The sequence below is a fragment of the Dermochelys coriacea genome, chromosome 7, assembly GCF_009764565.3.
Source record: "Dermochelys coriacea isolate rDerCor1 chromosome 7, rDerCor1.pri.v4, whole genome shotgun sequence".
NCBI classification, from domain to species: domain Eukaryota; kingdom Metazoa; phylum Chordata; order Testudines; family Dermochelyidae; genus Dermochelys; species Dermochelys coriacea.
In genome coordinates, this window is record NC_050074.1 from 71,708,802 (window position 1) to 71,729,676 (window position 20,875).

General features: G+C 41.2%; 1 long non-coding RNA gene across 1 annotated transcript in view; it reads right to left on the reverse strand.

The window, feature by feature from the left end:
* Positions 1-6,233: 6,233 nt before the first annotated feature.
* LOC119859303 overlaps positions 6,234-20,875 on the reverse strand; it is a 39,415-nt gene continuing 24,773 nt past the window's right edge. Inside the window, exons 2-3 of the long non-coding RNA XR_005294176.1 lie at positions 7,820-7,912; positions 6,234-7,156 (exon numbers count right to left, since the gene is read on the reverse strand). This is a non-coding gene — a long non-coding RNA (uncharacterized LOC119859303). The remainder of the gene's footprint in view (positions 7,157-7,819; positions 7,913-20,875) is intronic.

Sequence of the window (20,875 nt, forward strand, 5' to 3'; positions counted from 1 at the left end):
GCTTGATATTCATTTTTGATAGAGTGAACCCCTGTTTAGTGTAGGGAAATGTGTAGGTATTGGGGCATTCAATATAATGAGGGTGTTTACTGATTGTTTTTCTAATGACACAGAAGGAAAAAAATTAAATACCTCAGTGAATAAGAAATTTACATGGAGTTAAAGCCTGCCCTGTGCCAATCAGGTGCACCGGAAGGGGGAAGGGGAAGCTTCTCACTTCAACTCCAGGATAAGGATCACCTACTAGTGATTGAAGTGCTCAGAGAAAAGTCCAGCTAATACACTTGTGAGACTTCAGAGGAGTTACATCTGTGTAATCAAGAGCCAAACTTGGCTCCCGCTCCCCTTTGGTGCCTGTATAGCCTCCTTAGTAGGCTACAAGTGTGCTGCAGTCCTGAAAAGCAGTAGCTATGGATACACTTTGGTTCCTGGCTGAGAGCCTAGCAGTGCTTCTGCCACTGTGGAATCCTATCCCGGACAGCCAGAGTCCTTCTGCAGACAATGCATGAGGCAGCATCTCAGAGCTCCTCAGGGATGGTCAGGATTGTGTTTAGTCCACCAATGCGTTTGAAAACTCTTCTTCGAACTTTTTTGAATAATTCATTATGAACTTGTATCCTTGCTGTGTCTGTAATTACAAGCCAGAACAGATGGCGAAAGCTTGGTTTAAATCTATCTGTCCATTCTGATAACATATGCTGTCTAGTGATCACTCACTAACACACAATGTTTTGGCTTATTGTGAGGGAAAAAAACTATGAGCAAGAAGGATCTGCCTTATCGAAAATGTCTCTTCTATATGAGAGGATTTATTGCAAGAAGTTTCACTTCTGCCTCACCCCTTTCAAAGCTATTTTGAGATACTTTTAAATCAATATTGATGATAATTAAATGCTCCCGTTTTAAGAATGGAAAATTGATTCTCCACAATAGGAAATTTCAGTAAGGTCAGAAAGGAGATTCATAAAATCAGTGTGCATTTACAGGTTACAAAATCTCCATCAAAATGCCTTACGTTTGTAAACTAATCCAGTTTCCCCCCTGGGGAAAATGGTGTCCAGGAATCCCTGTTAGAGAGATCCGGTCCGTCCTTCAGCTGATGAAAATTTGGCATCAACTTCCATGGGAATACACTGGTCACCACTTGAGGCTCTGGCCCAATAAGAGATGTCTCATAAAATTACTCCAACCCTTTCTGTTTGCTGCCCGGTTCAAAATTAAAATAAAAATATACAAAATTTAAACTTTTAAAAAATGGAGGTTTCCTCTCCTCTGCATAGATAGTACAAACAGCCCCTGTGGTATCCTTTATAAGCAGTGAGCTGTGCCTAATTGTCCCTGGCTAAAATGTAGCACCTGCCCCACTGTAATGAAGTATTAATGGCTGCCACTTAACACTTCACAGGCAATGGCTGGAGATATATAATGCCCAATACTGCAAACACAAAGGTGAGTCATTTCACTCAGGTGGGTAGCCCCATTCGGTATTGAGGGACTAGTCACATGGGTTTTAAACTCTTTGGGTTGGGGACTTGGATTTTTTTGTTCTGTTTATACAGCACCTAGCACAATGGGGTCTTGGTCCATGCCTAGGGCTCTGAGGCTCTATGGTAATAAAAATAATAAGTAATACTGCGTTTGCAGGATCAGGCCCATAGCTTACACATATACCAGATTGTTTTCAGGTTGAAAGATGCTATAGGCACTGGTCCTGATTTGTTAAGAGAAGGAGGGATGAAGAGCTGGGGCCAGTACTCTTGAAGGGTGAAAATAAAAAGCATGTCAGCTAATTGGATCTCTGCAGCATGGCCTGGCATCAACATGAAAAAATGTAATCAGACACACAAAGTGGAGCTGGCTCTGCTTTGGCTGTTCCAAAGTCCTGAGTTGGAAAATGACTAGGGTCTTTCCAGGCCATGATATACCCTCATCCCTGCTCAATGAATCAGTGTGCCAGAGGCTGCTGGCAGGCTGGTGCCAGCAATATGGCTGGTCAAAACATTCCCATCAAAACTGTTTGGTAGAAAAATTGAGTTTTCAGCTAAACTCTATATTTTTTTTGAAAGTATCCATCTGCTCTACATGGAAAACTTTAACTTTTTGGGAAAAAAACCCAACAAACCTGAAAACATTTTGGCCCAAAACCTTAGTTTTTCAGATGAAAGTTATTTGTGTGCATGTGTGTGTGTTTGAGCATAAAGTCAAAATTTTTGCACAGAAACCCACCCACTTTCCAACCAGCGTTAGCCAGCACCCTAATTGTGAGGTTTGAACAACATGCTTCCAGTATTCATGACATCTCTTCCAAAGCTCAGGGACTTCTGTCTGTCAACATGTTGTGATGCCATTGAGCCACCAGCTCCGCCCTCTGACACAAGTTTAAAGAAACGTTAAAACGCACAGAGTAGCAACACTCGGCTTTTTTTTTTTAAATATATGTTCTCACCCTGGGAGAGCAGATGCTGCAAAAATAAAACCTTGCGAGATTAGCCAATGGCTATGAGGTCCAGGGAGCAAGGCGCAGGTTCCAACCCAATGTCACAGCTGTATTAAGGACAGGCACATTGCAGGACTGCTGCTGATTTCTCAGCATCCGACAGAGAGAACTGGGGCACAGAGGAGGACGACTTCCTCCCTCTGCCCTTCTTTTGATCGTGGTGTGACTAGAAATTTGCTTCTGGCCTCTACGAACAAACTATTACCCTTCCCCTCCCGTCCTTGTGCCAGTGGAGCACGGCTAGCCAGCACTTTTAGGGCTAAGCTGAAGCTCCACCAGTTCCCTGCCCCTCCTTATTCACTCCCCTATGCCTTCAGGGTGGGGGAGAGAGCATGATTTTTGAGTCAATCTGATTCTGAGGGGCTTAACTCATGATTTTGAATACTTAGGTTTGGCAATGCTTTATTTACCTGCACCTGCATAGACCCTCATTCCATCAGGGTACATAAGCAGAAATGCCAAAATATTGCATGCAAGGTTTTTCTGATGGCATTTCTTCATGACAATACCTAAGAGGTATTTACAGAGGAAACAGCTACTGTAGTAACTAGGCACAGTCAGGACACTGATCATGCCAGCTTGGACTTCCCCGGGAGATATAATAGGCACAGACAAGATGATTCAGCATTAATATTTCTGGCCTAAGCAGGGGGAAGGACTAGAAATCTCCTGTAAAAGGGGAGCTTTTTAATGAATCCCAGCCAGAAGTATCTGTGAAATTTGGATTTACACTTGTAATGAACAGTGGAAACTGCATTTACTTACCCGCACTTAACCCCAGAGCATTTTTCTCTTGCACAGCTTGTACTTGTCATCGGTCCCTGGATGATTTCATCGTGGCCTGATGTGCATTGAGAAACGTTTAGCCTTTTCTTACACTTGAAAATCAAAAAAGGGCCTCTTGAAATTATTCCTCCCAAACCAACCTGTCATATCCAGCATTGTGCGTGCTAGATGACCACTTGAGAATTTAAGTGTGTACCTATGAAGTGGATTCATTGCTCTGATGGAGAGCTGCTGTTGTGCTCAGAAATAAGGGATGTTTGGATCTTGTCCTTGCTTATCCATCTCCAATATTTGTATAAGGAAGGCCTCTCTGTTACGCTGGTGTAAATCTACAGTAACTCAGTTGATTTCAGGATTTACCCTGGTAGAACACTGCCGAATGTGACCCAATGGCCTAATTTTTTCCTCTTGCACCAATAAAATTCAATGGTCTTGAATGGAGTTGCTCCTGACTTCCATCAGTCTAAGCAATTGTAGAATCAGGCTCCCGTGTGTACTTTTAGGCACCTGATTACAGGGGAAATGCAGCTGGATCAGAAGAAAATGACACCACTCAGATGGTTGTGAAAGCATTACTGACATGCTTAAGGCAGCAAATTAAAAACAGAATGAGATGTGATTTATATTTATGCTGAAATTCAAATAGGCCTAGCCTTAGGCACTTGCAGATCTAAAGCCAAATTTATCCCTTATATAACACCACTAGAAAGGCCTGCTTGGACTCACTTATACCTTGGCTGAGAGGAAACTGAGCCAGGAGCCCACCGGCAGTGCCACACCTAACTACAGGGGGCACAACATGGTGACTTCCATGTCATTACAGGGCCCTTCTAATCTTGGGCTAGTCCCAACTGTGCTTAATTAAATATTAAACTGAAATGATTGTACTATGGAACCAGAGTTTGGGTGTTACTGGTCCCTGTCTTCCTGTTTTATTTAATTCTTGACATAATGACACCTTTAAAATAAACCAGTAAATATCTCAGGAGTGACAATTAGTCATAATAACAAATGCAGCACATCTGCTAACCTGTGTGGTTAAGATTGCATAAACTGTTAAATGAAGCTGCATTCAGAAGTAAAATGTACTGAATCATTCAGAATCAAATGAACTGAAAGACTTATTATAATGGGGAAAAGGTCTCAGATTACACATAGGTAAAGAGTATACAGATTTAAATTTTCCCACAGAAACAAATTGACTTTATCCAAACTAACACTGATAGACTCAGATCCTCCAAACCAAAGATTGATAAATAGAATCTAAGATGAATTTTTAAAAAATACATTGAAAATTGAAGAATTTCAGTGTTTATCCATAATTAGAGCTGGTCTTTTCTGTTTGGGGAGGGGGAATCAATTGGAAAATGTCCTTTTTGTCAAAATGATTTTTTTCCATTTATTTTCTAACTTTTCAGAAAAGTACTGGGAAATTTCAGTGAATTTTAAGGGGGAGAAATGTTTCGTTTCAGTTGAAATTGTTCATGGAAAATACTGCTTTCCACCCACAATCCTTCCAGGAAATGGCATCATACACAATACATATTAAATACTTGGGCCTGATTAGTATCATATGCAAGGTAATCTGGCATGCGCAATGATTTCATAAAAGCCACTTGGTGCTGTGTAACATCTACATAATTAGAGTGGTGCGGTTACACAAATGGCTTAATTCTAGTGCTTCAATTGGGTGGGGAGGAGAGAAAGATTGGGATGCTTCCCCAAAAAAGGACTAAGGCATCAACTTTATCCACTATTTCAAGGAAGTGCTGTGCCTGCCTGTCCAGAAGAATAAGTATCTGTTCCCCATTTTCAAGTCCCAAACAGAAGTTAGTCTAATGTATGAGTGCTGTCAGATGACCAGAAGAAGCCCACAGTCATTCCAAGAGCTAACAGGTCTTAGCTATGAGTCTACCTGGGTTTTTATGTTTCTCTGGATCACAGAATTTAGGGAGGCCCATTCCTAGGACTGATAGAAGAACTAATAGAATTGCTAAAAAGGCAACTGAACTCGGTGATGGACATGTCTGAGAGCCTCTGTAGATCAGCAGTGTCCCCATAGCTAGATCAGCATTTCAGGTGGGATGTACTCACATGTCTTAATTTATGAGGCAAGCTCATAAATGAGTACGTGTAATGAGTGAGTAATATGACCACTTCAACTTCCATGCCCACTCAGAGATGTTACTGAATAGGTATCCCATTGGCACTATAAAGGTTAGTACTGGGTTTGCAACAACCCCTAACCAAGACTTGCCGATGCATGCTACATTAGGAGATTCTTTCCTGGGTAGCATTGCTTTTATCACTGACATGGTTCAGCAGTCTGAGCTGAAGTTCTGGTTATGGGTTTTCCAATACAGTCCTTTCGATGATTGTGGTATCTGAGGTCAGTGGGATATGCTGCAGTTCTCTGATGCAGGGTGGGTCGTCTCCTCAGAGCTTTTTTAAATTGGGTGATATTTCTTTGTGCCATAAGGGTGGGGATTGAGTAGGTTTTGAGTTCTGATTCCGATTCTAATCTAATGCATAACCATTAGATTCCCAAGGTATGTGTCACATTCTGGGGTACAATTCAGACCAGTGAAGGATTGTGTCACCACCTGTTCTATAACCTTGGGTGCCTTGCATGGCTTTGCTATTGTAGCTCCCAACCTGGGCTTCTAGCAGACCCTGAGTGTCTGTGTGCTAAACAGCCCTGGTTTAGCAGCTCGGACCCCAGCAACCTGTCTACAGCCCCACTCTGGCTTCCACCACCCTTGTTTACTACTTGCATAGTGACTCCAACACACACCAAGTCATGAATTTTGCCAAAACTGTGAGCTCTGGAATACCCAGCCTTCTCCAGGACAGTTCAAAGAAATAATACTGTTTTGTTTTTTTCCTTTTAAAGACAAAAAACACACCACATGTTATTAACTTAAGTTCACTTTAAACGCAGCACTGAGTTGGTTTGTGGTAAAAATGAAAAATTTATTAACAAAATATACATTGGATTAAGTGAGTTCTAGTATAAGGAATGAAAATAAAGAGTTACAAGTCAAACAAAACCAAACATGCTTCTAAAGATCTAAAATTTAATCTAGCAAGATACGGGCTTTGTTCAAGATGGTTTCTCTCACCAGTCACTTTTCTTCCCAGCCTTCGCTGTCTTTCCCTCAGTCAGGACCTTCCACAAAGTACTGGGCTCTGGCTTCTTGAGTGAAAGATCTTTACCTACACAGATTTTTCACCTATTTCATTTCCGAGACTTCAACGCTGCCCCTCCTTGATTGAAGGATCCATCTTTCTCAGCGTGCAAGGACTCTGTTCCCTTGTGTCTTGTCTAGTGATGGTTGCCAGCGACAGCTTCTGTCCTTGGTTGTATCTTCCAAAGTTCATTGAACCTCATTCTGTTCTTCCCTTCCTGTGGGTTTCCCATCCCCCTGTGTGATTTCTATGTAAGTGGGGCTTCCATTGTTTGATTCCACCTGATTCATTTACATAGAGGTCCATAACTCTTAATACCCACCACGTACATACATGATGCAAGATTATTAATGATCACTGAGTTATTAGCTTTCAAATTATACCTCACAAGCCATATTTTGTACAAAGATCATTACAATAGCAGGTAGGGTGTGAATAGAGGAGTGCTTAGTGTCACAGGCTGACAACAGTCTTCAGTACATTTTTTGTATAGTGTCATGGTTCCTGAAAAGGCATTTTTGAGAGGTTGAGAGTCTGATGGGGCTTTACTAAGGTCTTTGCAAGAGGGTTGAGGAAAATCCTGATGAACTTCTGTTCACTTGCGTGCTTCTGTTAGCTAATGTTTATTGTCATCCTGGTGTCAAGGTGAGTGATGTCCTGGAACTGTGACAACAGCTTGTTATCCTGAAATGAAAAAATGAGGCAAGTTTAAAAAATCACCCAACATGCACCCTATTTCATGATGCTGGAGGACAGAGTCACAGACAGGGAGGGAAATGGAGGAGACAGAGCTTTGTAAGGGCTAGACACCATCTGCTATGTTGACAGTCATTTGTGCCAACAGGACAGGGCAATGATTAATTTGTTAAGGACTGTGCAAGGAGAATGTAGCTAGGTGTATTCAAGATGCAAGGGGGATGAGACGGTTGTCACTGAACCTGTGATTAAAAATAACAAGAGAAAAAGGTGATCTGAGGTTTTGAAGAGGACATTCGGACATTTCATTTGGAGACTGAGACAAAGGCGTTAAGTGACGCTCTTAGCTTTGCTGCCAGAGAGGATGACTGAGTTGCTCATGAGCAAGGAGAGAAGTATAAGTGATTGGTTATTTAGATAGCACAAAGCAAGGTATGGAATTTAAGAACAACTTGTCGAAAAGCTGCCTGCTTGGCAATAGAGAAAGGGCAGGTTGGCTTACTGCTAACAATAACATTGAACACTTCTCTTAGCCTGCAGAATCCTATGAAACACTTAAAGTTTTAAAACTCCAGTGCAATAATCTATGCTAATTGGAAATCTTGTTGGCAGATATATCAAGGACTGAAAGCAAGAAAGATGAGTGACTACCTGGTAGATACAGTGGTCCTTCCAATACAAGGTTGAGGCACACTGGAAGACAGTGGGGAAAGTTTCATGCTTGGAGTCCATTCTGTGCGTCTCCTGTAGAAAAATGGAAGACTTCACTCTCCAGGTATTGTCAACCAAGCACCATTAGTATTCACCAACTGTACCTTAGTTGGTCAAAATGTTATAGACTTCTTAAATACCAAACTGGACCAGTGTAGAACAGTGCAGAAACCGTCTAGATAACTCAGTCCATATGACAGACAGGAAGTATTTCTTCCCCAGGTTAGATGTGAAAGCTATTTTCTCAGTATTTGTGAGGCTTGGTCCTGATGACATAGACCAAAAGAGGTAAAAGGGAAAACATTTGGGTAAGCATTCCACATTTGAGAACATTATTTAAAGTGAAGCTAACTTCCAGTTATTTAACTCATTGTTTTCTACCCTAGAAAGCTTGTGGTGACTATTGTAAATGGGATCTGTAGAATTCTCTCTACAAGTAATAAAAATGGGTGCTGTATATAATTCTCCATGTATTGTTTTGATCAGTAAAAATCAACCAGAATATTGGATTAGGATATCTAATCCTTCAACTCTGGGAAGTTCAAATCTTACTCCAGATAGAAGTTTGTGGCTCAGATCTCCCTCTGTAAGGGAGCTGAAGTAAAACACCAAATCTGAACACTCCTGAACTCTGAAGTCTGAATTCATATCCCTATCTGCCCTCAACAGTCTGAGTCTATCTCTGTTGGGAAAAGTATGCTCCCGTCTCCAGCATCTATATTTGGCTATAAAAAGATTCATACAGCAACCATTTAGCCCAAATGCTATTGCGGTTAGCAGATTTTACCATAAAGAAGAAATGTAATAATATATTTACATATTACTCATATTAATGAAAGCATTTTTCAAGACTTGCATGTATAAAAATGTCCCAAAGTTTCTCAGACCTCTTTGCTTAGACAGGATGATATCTTTAAAAATTCCAGGAACCTGACATGAGAATTCTGCTCCTGAACTGGGTTAAGTGTCTAAAAGAGCTGTGATCAGTGTATACCAGGAATCTTTTAAACTGTAGGTGGCCTGTTTCAGTGCTAATTTGAAAGCCCTATATCTGTTTTCATTTGCTTTTTCCCATGGGTCAGATCGGCAGAGATGCTGATGGGTTTTCACCTTCCTCTGAACCATGGAGCATAAATCACTTGCAGGTTTAAACTAGTGTAAATGATGTATTCTCTGTAATTTGAAGTCTTTAAATTATGTTTTGAGAACTTCAGTAAGTCAGTCAGAGGTTATTGATCTATTACAGGAGTGGGTGGGTTATCTTCTGTGGCCTAAAATGTGAAGGACTAGATGGTCATGATGGTCCCTTCTGGCCTTAGAGTCTATGAGTCTATTTCATTTTCACAGTCTTAGAGCTCAGATGGCATCAGCAATAATGTGTTCTTGATTCTCTTGTTCCTGACTTAAATGTCTCCAAGTTCCATGCAAACTGCCTTCTATTGTTACAATAAAAGGATTATTGATTCATGTTCCCCTGCTAGCATATCCTGATGTCAATCTTCTCGTCAGCATCTCAAATGCAACTTGACATTTACTAAAAGAACAGTTCCTCAGGTTTGTCTCTTGCATTTGGGTGAGTCCGTGAGCTGATGAAGAGGAGTGGAAATGTCTCTGTTATGGCACAGATCTTCAAGAGTGGCTCATAAACTAACAAAGCTTTATGAATTGAAGAATCCATGGATCTGGGAATGGATTTCCCACAGAGAAATATGACTGAAAAGACTAAATCAGAATCGCTGATGGTGCCAGGTTAACTCAATTCACATAATGTGTGAATAATATAGTTAGATGAAAGAATTGCTAGAGAAGATAAGACACCCACATCAGAAAGATCTCTCTCTCTGTCTCTCTTTCTCTCTCTCTTTTTACTTCTGATATAATAGAGGAATGAAAATTCTATTAATGCGGGGATCTATGGATTTACGTAAACGGTAGGGACGGTAGAAAGATTATAAACTACCTCATAAATGAGTATCAAGTAGTCAGGACTATAAACCTGAAAGTGAAATCTGGCAACTGTGCACTAAGAATGGAATCCTGACCCCACTGCAGTGGCAGAACTGTCATTGACTTCAATGGGGCCAGGATTTCACCCTAATGTGGGGTGAGATATTTAAAGCCAAACTTGACTTTGGAAGTCGCTTTGAATTCCAAGGACATGATAAGTAATACAAGGTAGAGGTTGATAGGCTATGTGTAACAGCTTAATCTTGCCTAGTGGATGAAGATTTAGAAGATTTCCTTTAGAAGATTTCATTGTGGACTTCACTGTGCTGGAACTGGAACAAGCTTCAGTTGCTTTAGAAACACTACCCTGTTACGTTCCCTAAATGTATAACTCCCACCAGGTTCTCCTGATACCTTGGGCTATGGCGTCTCCTCTCCCCACTCAGACACTTCTTTCTCCCCTTTTCAATCTAACTAATCCTCAGTAGCTGAAATGATCTTCCTCCTTTCAAGTCCCTTCACTACTTTCTATCTCTTTCTGTATAATGTTCTTCAAAGTAACTGTCCCCTCTTTTAAGGATCTGCCCTACCTAGAGCTTCTTCTCACACCCTCTACAATTAACCCACTCTTCTCACTTTATTACTACCTTTGTCTCATCCTCACTCCTTCACCTTCATCCCCCTTTCCACACTGCTTCCCATCCTAGAACAATAGCCCTCTTTTCTCCTCCAAATCCCTCCTCAGAACTCACTCAGGCCTTGCTTTCCTCTATTGAGGTCCAGTCCTGTGCTGTCAGCTCCTCCCCTCTTGCCCTACCGGTACCTCTCTTTTAATTCTAAAAATATCAGTACTTAAGAGACTCTCATATAATGTAACTTCTATTATCTCTACTTGTTGTAAGCCTCTTCCTTTCTTTCCCTTTCCTCCATTCCTCCTCTATTCCTCTTCCTTGGTCTATAAGTCAGGAGGCAGGAATGTAGAGAGTATAGTACTATCCATTTAATCCTAGCTCTTTACTCCCCTAGGGATCCCTTACTAGGACTGGAGTGTTTTAAAGGGGAAAAACATTTTAGGGCAATGGCTCCTCTGAATCTGGTTGATTCTTGAAGGATAGAGGATTGTAACTCAGTTGGAGCAGTACGCTGGGTGGAAGCAAGTGTAGAGCCTTAGACCTCCTTCTGCATAAGGGAAGGACTGCCCCATGGAAGAAGGAATTGGGAGGGAGAATCCAAAGTGCAGCTACAGAGACAGAAAGGGGCAGAGGGTGACCTGATCCAAAGCCCATTGAAATCAGTGGCAAGACTCCCATAGACTTCAATCAGTTTGGATTAGGCTCTGTCTGAGTAACCTCTTCACAAAGCTCTTACCTATTATTTAGTTAGTTATTTTTATTCTGAATGACAGTTGCTTCCCTGTGTTCATTGCCTTTCTATTTTTAACCATCTTTAAATAGCTGGGAGGAAATTTAATTTCAAGACCATTATTTTCAAAGGTTCTTCCTCTCTGTGGCTCTGGAAGAGCTTGTGGGTACAAAGCAAAGGAGCTAAGATGAGGGGCATTATTTTTTCCACTCTGTCTTCATCTTCTCTCTCCTAGTCCTCACAGCCCACACTTTCCCTCCCCCTCTGTCCCTTTTCTGCCAATAAAAGGCAAAGGAAAATTTATCATTTAAAAAACACAGATGTGCACACACAGAACAGAGATATGAAAGTGTTGGATTTTGTAGTCTAGGTGCAGGTGAAGGGGGAAGTGTATTAAATATGTTATTTGATGTTTGTGCTATAACAATAATTTTAAGGGGGTTTTGCAATCCTCACTGGTCACACAAGTAAGACCCAGATTAAGATGCTCCAGTAATGCAACAAGCTAAATTGCTCAACAGTGCATCATAATGTCTAAGGTTTTGCTTTGTTTTTGTTTTTGGTTGTTGGGGGGGGGGTGAAATGCTTCTCCGGGGGAGGATAGGTTTCATTTTGTTAACAAACTTTTTTTTTTTTACCAAATTTTGCATAAACATTGGGATGGTGTCTTTCCCACACCCTGGTTATGAAATCAGCAAAAGCAAAACATCAACAGTTTTGCTTGTGATGCAACATTTTTCTTGTGGCTATTGTCCTATGGCTTAGGTAGCTTGGAAAAAAATGTAAAAAACAAGTCCAGCAGAAAGGAACCACATGGCAGAGAAGAGTCCAACTGACTTTTTATTAACTACAACATGAAAGGCCTAGCTAAACACACACACACACACACACACACACAGAGTTTCTGGGATTTGGTGGCATTTGAAACACACAAGGCAGTGAGAACCATTAGAGGGCTCACAAAGTGTTTAAAAAGAAAAGGAGTACTTGTGGCACCTTAGAGACTAACAAATTTATTAGAGCATAAGCTTTCGTGAGCTACAGCTCACTTCATCGGATGCATTAGGTGGAAAAAACAGAGGAGAGATTTATATACACACACACAGAGAACATGAAACAATGGGTTTATCATACACACTGTAAGGAGAGTGATCACTTAAGATAAGCCATCACCAACAGCAGGGGGGGGAAAGGAGGAAAACCTTCCATGGTGACAAGCAGGTAGGCTAATTCCAGCAGTTAACAAGAATATCAGAGGAACAGTGGGGGGTGGGGTGGGGAGGAGAAATACCATGGGGAAATAGTTTTACTTTGTGTAATGACTCATCCATTCCCAGTCTCTATTCAAGCCTAAGTTAATTGTATCCAGTTTGCAAATTAATTCCAATTCAGCAGTCTCTCGTTGGAGTCTGTTTTTGAAGCTTTTTTGTTGAAGTATAGCCACTCTTAGGTCTGTGATCGAGTGACCAGAGAGATTGAAGTGTTCTCCAACTGGTTTTTGAATGTTATAATTCTTGACGTCTGATTTGTGTCCATTCATTCTTTTACGTAGAGACTGTCCAGTTTGGCCAATGTACATGGCAGAGGGGCATTGCTGGCACATGATGGCATATATCACATTGGTAGATGCGCAGGTGAACGAGCCTCTGATAGTGTGGCTGATGTGAGGTATTATAAAACTTTTAAAAAATTCTATTCCATTGTGTATTCTATTCTGGTTGTTTCTCTTTCCTTTCCCCAGGCTCCATGCTCAGTTAGATGGCTGGCTGGTAAAATGCCTCCCAGAGAGTACACACTGTGCTTTACTTACTATTAAAATATATGAATCCAACTTGAGCAGCTGCTTGCTGTCAGGTCCATTAAACCCCTAGCATTCATGCCCCTGAGTGATTCTTCCCAAGGTCTCTTCTCATTCATTGTTGGAGGTGACAGATATTGAAGCAAGAGCAGCTGATCCTCACTGAGGTGGGAGTGGAGCTGCCTGATTGATTACCCATAGAGAATACAAGCTCTATATGCAGTGAGATATTCTGCAGTAAAGTTGCGCTTAGGGAGATACAACAGGCTTTTGTCTGTTGTCCTCACTAGAGCATTCTATTCACATTCCTGAATAGCTTGTGTTTTGTTTTTCCTTTGCACCAGATAATACACTTTTGTTTTGTTTCCCATGTCATCACAGAAATTAGATGGGAATGACCTATTAGGCTACACGTTAGCTGTCCCTCTCACAAAGCAGGTTTGTTCCCTGAGTGTTTCACCAGGGCCATTTTTAAATTATTCAAAGGGACACTACCAACCAGCTGAAGCCAACAATTTGGGTTGAAAGGCTATGTGGGTGAGTGATTCAAGCAAGTAAGTTAAAGGCTGGAGTCCTGGTGCCAGCCGCTCCTCTCAATTCATATTCATGTAACTCAATTGGCTTCAGTGGAATTATTCCTGATTTACATGCAGTAAGTATAAGCAAGATTAGACTCAGGCACTTGGAGTCTATTCTGTGTGCAGTCCTGGCTCACTGTGTGACCTTGACTTAGTTACTTGGGTGCTCTAGGTCTCACTTTACCTATCTGAAAATGACTATGATACTATAGTAGCCACCTCATCACAAAAGCATGATGAGGCTTATTTCTGAAGGAGCTCTGATATCTTTGAGGGAAGGGCATGCTCAATATCAGGAGTGTCACAAAAGGGATGTCACGAAATAATACAAGTATTTTGCAATCACTTATTCAGCACTATGAACAAATAAACAATTCATATTCCTAAACTAAGACATTGTTCCTGTCCCCAATGACTTTACAGTCTAGGAACCAAGTGCAAACACACTTTGCAGGTGTTCAAGGAAGATGAAAAGGGGGCAAGGAGCCCTCCCCTCTCCTCCTTATGGTCAGTGGAAGGAGACAGAAACAAGGAGTGGTCAATTTTCAACATGGCAAAAAGGTTAATAGTAAGTGTTACAGGGTTCTGCACTAGTGCCAATGTTTAATATACCACATAAAGCCTTTCTGAGCAGGGAAAGGAGTAGGTTGGGATAGCCACAGAAATGAAGTACCTTTTGCACCAATGGAAGCTGGACTCTTACCTCAGCAGGAGCCAGCAGGTATATTATAGGAGTGGCCATATGTGGAGGATGGGTCAAAAATGACATTCTGAGATACAGAGGAAGTCTGTGAGGTGGTGTAGAAGATTGGGGGACAGAACTATGGAGGGAACAGCACTGTAGATATTTTAGGATGGGGACTATTTAAGAGCATTAATCTTTGGCATCAGACCTGAGTGAAGATGAGAAGATGAGCTTGCTAGAACAGAAAGGGAATATGACTTGACTTTAGTGTCAGTGCAAAAGTTAGCTCCACCCACCTGATATAATTCAAAGAGGCAGATGAATACACTCACTTAATGAAAATTAATGTTGCTTTATTTTCCACCCTACAGACAACCAACACTTCTCAGGTGGACAGTCAGAGGTCAGCCAGAAGAGAATCACTATGAGAAAATAGATACGCCTTTCCAAAACATACTTGAACTTGCATGCTACTCCTTGGCGCCAGTTGATGATTTAAGGTAATTCTTCAATTTAAAATGTTGGATACAGCTAAATAAGAATCTGGCACCCACAAGATGGGCAAATAACAATGTTAGGCTCTAACATTAAGAAAAATCACAGCACTGAGTTCAGTGAAGCATTAGTTAGTATTTCTCAGTCTGTTACTGCATGCTTATAGATAACGTTTTTGAGCTGGGTTTTTGAGATTGGGGGATTGGTCATCTATCAAATAATTGCCTTGTCATTGAAGAATACATAATCATGCTTCAAGCCTCTTTTAAAAGAAAGGAACTTTTTTATTTAGGTCTTATTCCTGTAATTGTAATCAGTTGAACTACACTGTGTAATACTAGAATAATACAGTGATACGTTGGGTCCCAGGTTAGCAACTAGCCAAGAGTCTGAGGCACAAACAAACATGCATACAACTATCACATTCTGCTTAAAACCAACTCCATACATATCTGCTTGTTCATCTCTCTTCCTTGATAGACAGAAATCCCCCTCTACAGCGGAAACCCTAAGTGGTGTGGAGCTAGTATAGCAGCTCCATGCCGCACTTTGACTGGACCTAGCATAGGATGGGTTACCAGGGGAAAAGGGTTGTGGATGATGGAGCACTGCTGTGTTCTGGATATATATTCTGCTGCTGTAACAGCTCTTTGAGGCTACAGGCTGCAAATTTGAGCTGTGGGGCCCAGGGCATAAAACACCTGTACCTGCTCTCTGGTCCTGTGTTAGGAGCAGTTCATCTAGACTGGATCTGGGCCTTTAGAGAGGTCTGCCAGGCTATATCCAGTCTCTGGAGGCAATGCTTCAATAGCTTATACTTATAACTACTTTGGGTGAGCACCTGCACTCTTCCTGAATCTTTTAGGCCACCTCTAATGCAGTTATAAATTGCTAATTACCAAAGAATATGTAGCACTTATCTAGACTTTCATTGAACCTAGTTTAATTAAGGTACACAGCAAAAGAAAATGAAGGATAGAGCACCATTCGGTTCCCTAACTGGCATGCTATTAAGTTGTGGAGTGAAACCCATGCAGGACTCAATTACTGTACGTAAAAAAAAAAGTGTAGTTAATGTAATCAAACTAAGGAAGTGGAAATCAGAAAAACAATGACTTAGCTTATCTAACAATAATGAAGTGAGAGAGAGCGTTGTCTAGTGATTACAGCAAAAGACTGGGAGTCAGGTTCCATTTCTGCCTCTGACGTCCTGCATGACCTCAGACAACCCACTTAAACTTTCCATGCCTCATTATGTCCATCTGTAAAATGAGTATAGTAGCACTTGACACCTGTACCACCCAGGTGAGAATTAACTAGTCTGTCAAGTGCTTTGAGATCCTCAGATGCAAGGAGCTGTATAGAATTGCCAGGTGTTATTTTTTCCCATATATACTGTATTTGTTATTCCCAAGAGTCCAAAGCGGAGAAAAAGAGGAATGCAACGATGTTAGGAAGAGTCTATCAGTGACCTCTCTAGCAAATCTCTCCAGCAGTGACCTCCCTCAAACACCCAGCTACTGCTGAAAATGAAATTTTCAGTTCTCGGAATAAACCATAAACTTAGACCTAGCACAAGAACCAGGAGCAACACCATGATGTCATGGTATAGTAAATGTGGTACTCATGCACAGTATTATTCATAGAAGCCATTGATTATTGACCAAAATACACTATCATGAAAATCTCAGTCCACCCCAAGGCAAAGGATTAACGTGCTTTTCTTTTACACATTGCTACAGATAGCATCTTCAGACTTCGGACCCATTCTCTGGTCTGGGGCAAAGTGTGGCTGTTGGCCTTTTGTTTGTTCTTTTATACTTAAAAAGCTTATCTAGCTGAATGGCAAGTCAAATACCAAGACTTCATTTTGTGGTCATTAGGCAGTGTAGTTCTGAGATATGTTCCCATTCCTTCTGGTTCTTTTATATTCCTTTGCCAGCTGACCCCAGAGTCCTTTTCTTCTTGCCAGAAGGAAATTGTGACATCAGTCAGCAGAGATCATGTTGGGTTTAAATTGTATTAATGTTGCAGACTTTAAATGGGCCATCACTAGAAAACATGAACCTTGTCCTATTGCATTCATCTATAAACCAGAAACTGTTACAACTGAGACTTTTTGGAAGGAGGGAGGGTTGGGGCAGGAGTACAGAATGAAGATTTTTAAAAAATGAAGTTGAAATATATCCAATTCAACTTATTCATTCATCTCTAGTTTCATTGCCAAGAACTCTAGTTTTAAAGAAACATTGCCATCTCCTGATACTTATTGGTTTTTTTGAAGCTCCTGTTCTTGGATGATTCTGAGTTTTTAATCCTCATGGTTTCATAGAAGAACCTGAAACCGTAACCTGAGTGCACTCTAAAAGCTCCAGAAACCAGATAGCCAATAAAAAGAATCCAGTATTTTTTTAAAAAGTCTTTATATTTAAGCTAGTCTCATTATTTTTATGGGGGCTGAGTCATGATTTTTGAATGCTTAGGGGGTACTGTTAAAGGAACACTGTCACCATAAAAAAAATCCATTGCTAGTTGAACATGCCACAAGGTGCAAGACTCTTGCCTTTCCAGCAAAGGAATGTAGCCAAACTCCTTCCAAGGTAGTGGTGCTCCTGTCAATTACAAACACAATAGGCCAAATGATCTTGCCACCTTTTCACACCCTGGACTCCTGTGACTTCAAAGATTCAGCACAAGGAAGAACTGCAGAATCAGTCCCATTTCTGTATTCTTGCTTTGCCTTACTAACAGAAAATAAAGGCAAACAACAAACCCCAGAGAAATGCAGCCTGTAAATTCTTCGGCATGTGCTCAGTTCTTACATAAACACATGCTGCAATCCACCAAGGGAAGTATGTGACAGCTTCCAGGCATAAACTGTTGCCCTCTATGTGGCCTACAAATTACTGTACACAGCATCCAATACTTTGCCACTGGGCCAGTCTGGTTAACAGGCAAGAGCTCTTGACAGCTTTTCCCTTCAAAGCAGGTTTGTTTTCTCACTGCCTTGTTCTGTAGTAATTCAGCAATACACTGTTTGCCACACCAGCCTCATCTTCCTCAGCTGTTTAACAGCTATACTCTGAACTAGAGCTGTAGAATATCTCAATATTCTGTTCCAGAGAAAGGAGGGAAGAGAAGATAGAAAGGAAAAGCATCAGTTCAGGAGCACATCCATAAATGAGGATATACTGCCTGTATACCAACTGCAGTCGGTATCCCTGAAACAGTCACAGAGGGGGCAAATCTGGAATAAAAGGAAGAATTAAATAAGATATGGGGAGGGAAGAAGGAATCTTTATTGGCTTTTGCTTCAGGGATGAGTTTAACCTGAGTTTAATCCCACTGATTTAAAATATTCAGTAGCTGCTACATGCAAGGTCCATTTGCAGTGCTGATGAAAGGCCCTATCCATTATCCTTGGAGAGTGAGTTTGAAGTCTGGAAGAGTTAAAGCTGGATGGTTGAAGGGTAACTGGGCTTGTCAGTCCCCAAGCCACTGAACAGAAAATTCAAAAGCCAGGACATTAGCTTCGCTCAGCCCTCAGAAGTGGTGAAATCATCCTGCAGTTCTGTGGAAGCAGTATCTGAGGCAGAGTCAGTCACTGCGCTGAGGTAAGCATGTTCTGCAAAGGAAGTGATTTGAGGGAGAGACTCAGAGAAAGAACCAATGCAGCAGCTGTGGGAGGAAATGTAACCCAGTGGCTAGTAAAGGATATTTATAGTCTGGACACATGGGCTTTATTTATAACTCTGCCACTAAGTCCCTGTGTGACCTGGTACCAGTAAATTTTAGCCCAGTTTTCTAAAAGTGGCCACAAATGTTGTGTGCTTTACGTCAGAGAGGTTGTGAGCCTGATTTTTTTCTAAAGGTGCTGAGCACCCACAGCTCCCGTTGTCCTTCAGGCCAAGGCGCCTCAGATTACACCCCAAAAACAGAGGCACACAAAATTAGTGTCCACTTCAGAAATGTTTGGCTCAACTTCTCTGTACCTGCATTTTTGCATTTGCAAAAGGGTATCGTACTCACCTCACAGGCAGGAGTGAGGTGTAATCTGCATGTTAAGAAAAGGCAGACTGAGCTCTAGATAAAGGTGCTTGAATCTGAAGATTATTAAGTATTACCCCTCCTGCATGTCTCACTTAAAATAAAATTTTGCCATAGACTATGCACCCTGAGGGATGTTTGGCATAACATCTCCCAGTAGGCAGAGTGTCACCCAACCTCTGCGGCTAGCCTTTCTGGTGCAACCTCACAATGGAGTCTGAAAATGACTTTCTTGTAATGGAACTGTTTTCTCTGCACCTGAGTTAGCATTGATTTTTCTATCATTTTCTACATGAATTGTGGGGCATTTTGTTCCTGCTATTCCAGCATCTGAAAAGGTAAAGCACTTGGCTTGTAGTTCTCAAATACCAATTCCAATCTGGTTTGTTAGCTGTGGATAGTATGTCAAAGATGCTTGAAAGATAACTTTCTCCCTCAGCCATATCTTTAAAAACACACATTTCACTCATCATGCTGCACAGCGCAATGACAATGTAGCTCTGAACATAACTCTCGACCTTCAACAGGGCACAGACCTGGGAACCCAAGTCAGCTGGAATGTGCCAGCCACAATATTTTATTTGCAGTGTAGATATACCCTTAGTGGCCTACAAACAATGAGGTCACATGCTTTGTTCACCTTCTAGTGGGGAAGGTGCCCACACCACAAAACTACCTTTCTGCTTGGCTGTTATCATTCCCCTTGTCAGCAGACTCAGGAAAGAGGCCAAGGGTTTGAATAGAAATTGAGACTGAACTATGCTCCCACTATTTTTAAAGGTGGTCCTAATAGAACAAGAATGGGGCAGAGCAGAGAGACCTGTGTAACACCAACAGACTCCAGTCGTCGGTGGGCAGGATTGAAGCGGGGACCTCTGGAGCTTAATGCATGAGCCTCTACTACATGAGCTAAAAGCCTACTGACTGTTAGCTACATCTGTAGAGCAGACTCTTTTTATCTCTCTCTCTAAATGGTCTCTGTGGCACTAGATGGGACAGAACACCACACCCAGGAGGTGTGTGGGTTACACCAGCACTGCTCATGTCTGCAATGTACCTGCTTCGCAGATAAAGACAGGACTTTAAACTCCAGGATCTGTTCCATCTGGCTCTTGCAAAGGTCCTTACATTTATTAGCACCTTTAATTTTAAAAAACGAGGACAGCTCTTTGAAAATAGGACCATTAGCTTTGGCTTCCATGTCTAAAGCCAAAACAAATTCAAAGTCAGGTGTGATGTGGTGGCCTTATTAAAATGTCTAGTTCTTTATGGCATAAAACAGGGCCAGGGCACAAGTGCTTTCATATAACACCTGTTACTTTGAGAGTTACATTTTAAACAATCTTTTAAGAGACAGAACCAATTTTTGTTTTTTAAAAAGTGACAAAAATTTTAAGCTTTAATAGGTGTCCCCAGACACCAGCCCAGAATGTTGTCCCTTAAATAAATGCAAGACAGAATTTCATATCATAAAGCCTATTTCAGTGAAGCAATTCAAGATGGCTAGTGTGTGTTCAAATTAAACAAAAGCTTGATGGTGTCTGCTACAGAGTACATCCTAAAAAATGTTTATGTTCTGGGAACACTGTGAGAGAGTGGTCTTTTGGTATGGGGGTTTTATTGATGGTGCCTACTGTACCAGTGTGCTAAATTTGACTCCTTCTTTGAGTTTGGTATATTAGACCTTTTCTCTGCTATTAATTTTCCTGTCTTAAAAATGAGAATTAGTATTATGGAATACTATGGTGGGGGGGGGAATTAATAGTTACTCTTTAGGAAAGATAATTAACCTCCAAACATTGCTGTCAGAGAGCCATTATAGCATCAGCCTTATTTTATCTCAGCTTTAGCCTTCCTTACTCCTCCTACAGCTCTGAAGCACATTAGTTGTACTGCCCTGATAAACAAAGTTCCTTAAACTCTCATGGGATAAGAGGGAAGGTTCTCTCATGGATCAGTAACTGGTTAAAAGATAGGAAACAAAGGTCAGTTTTCAGAATGGAGAGGGATAAATAGTGGTAAACAGTACTGGGGTCCAGAACTGTTCAACATATTGATAAATGATCGGGAAAAAGGGGTGAGCA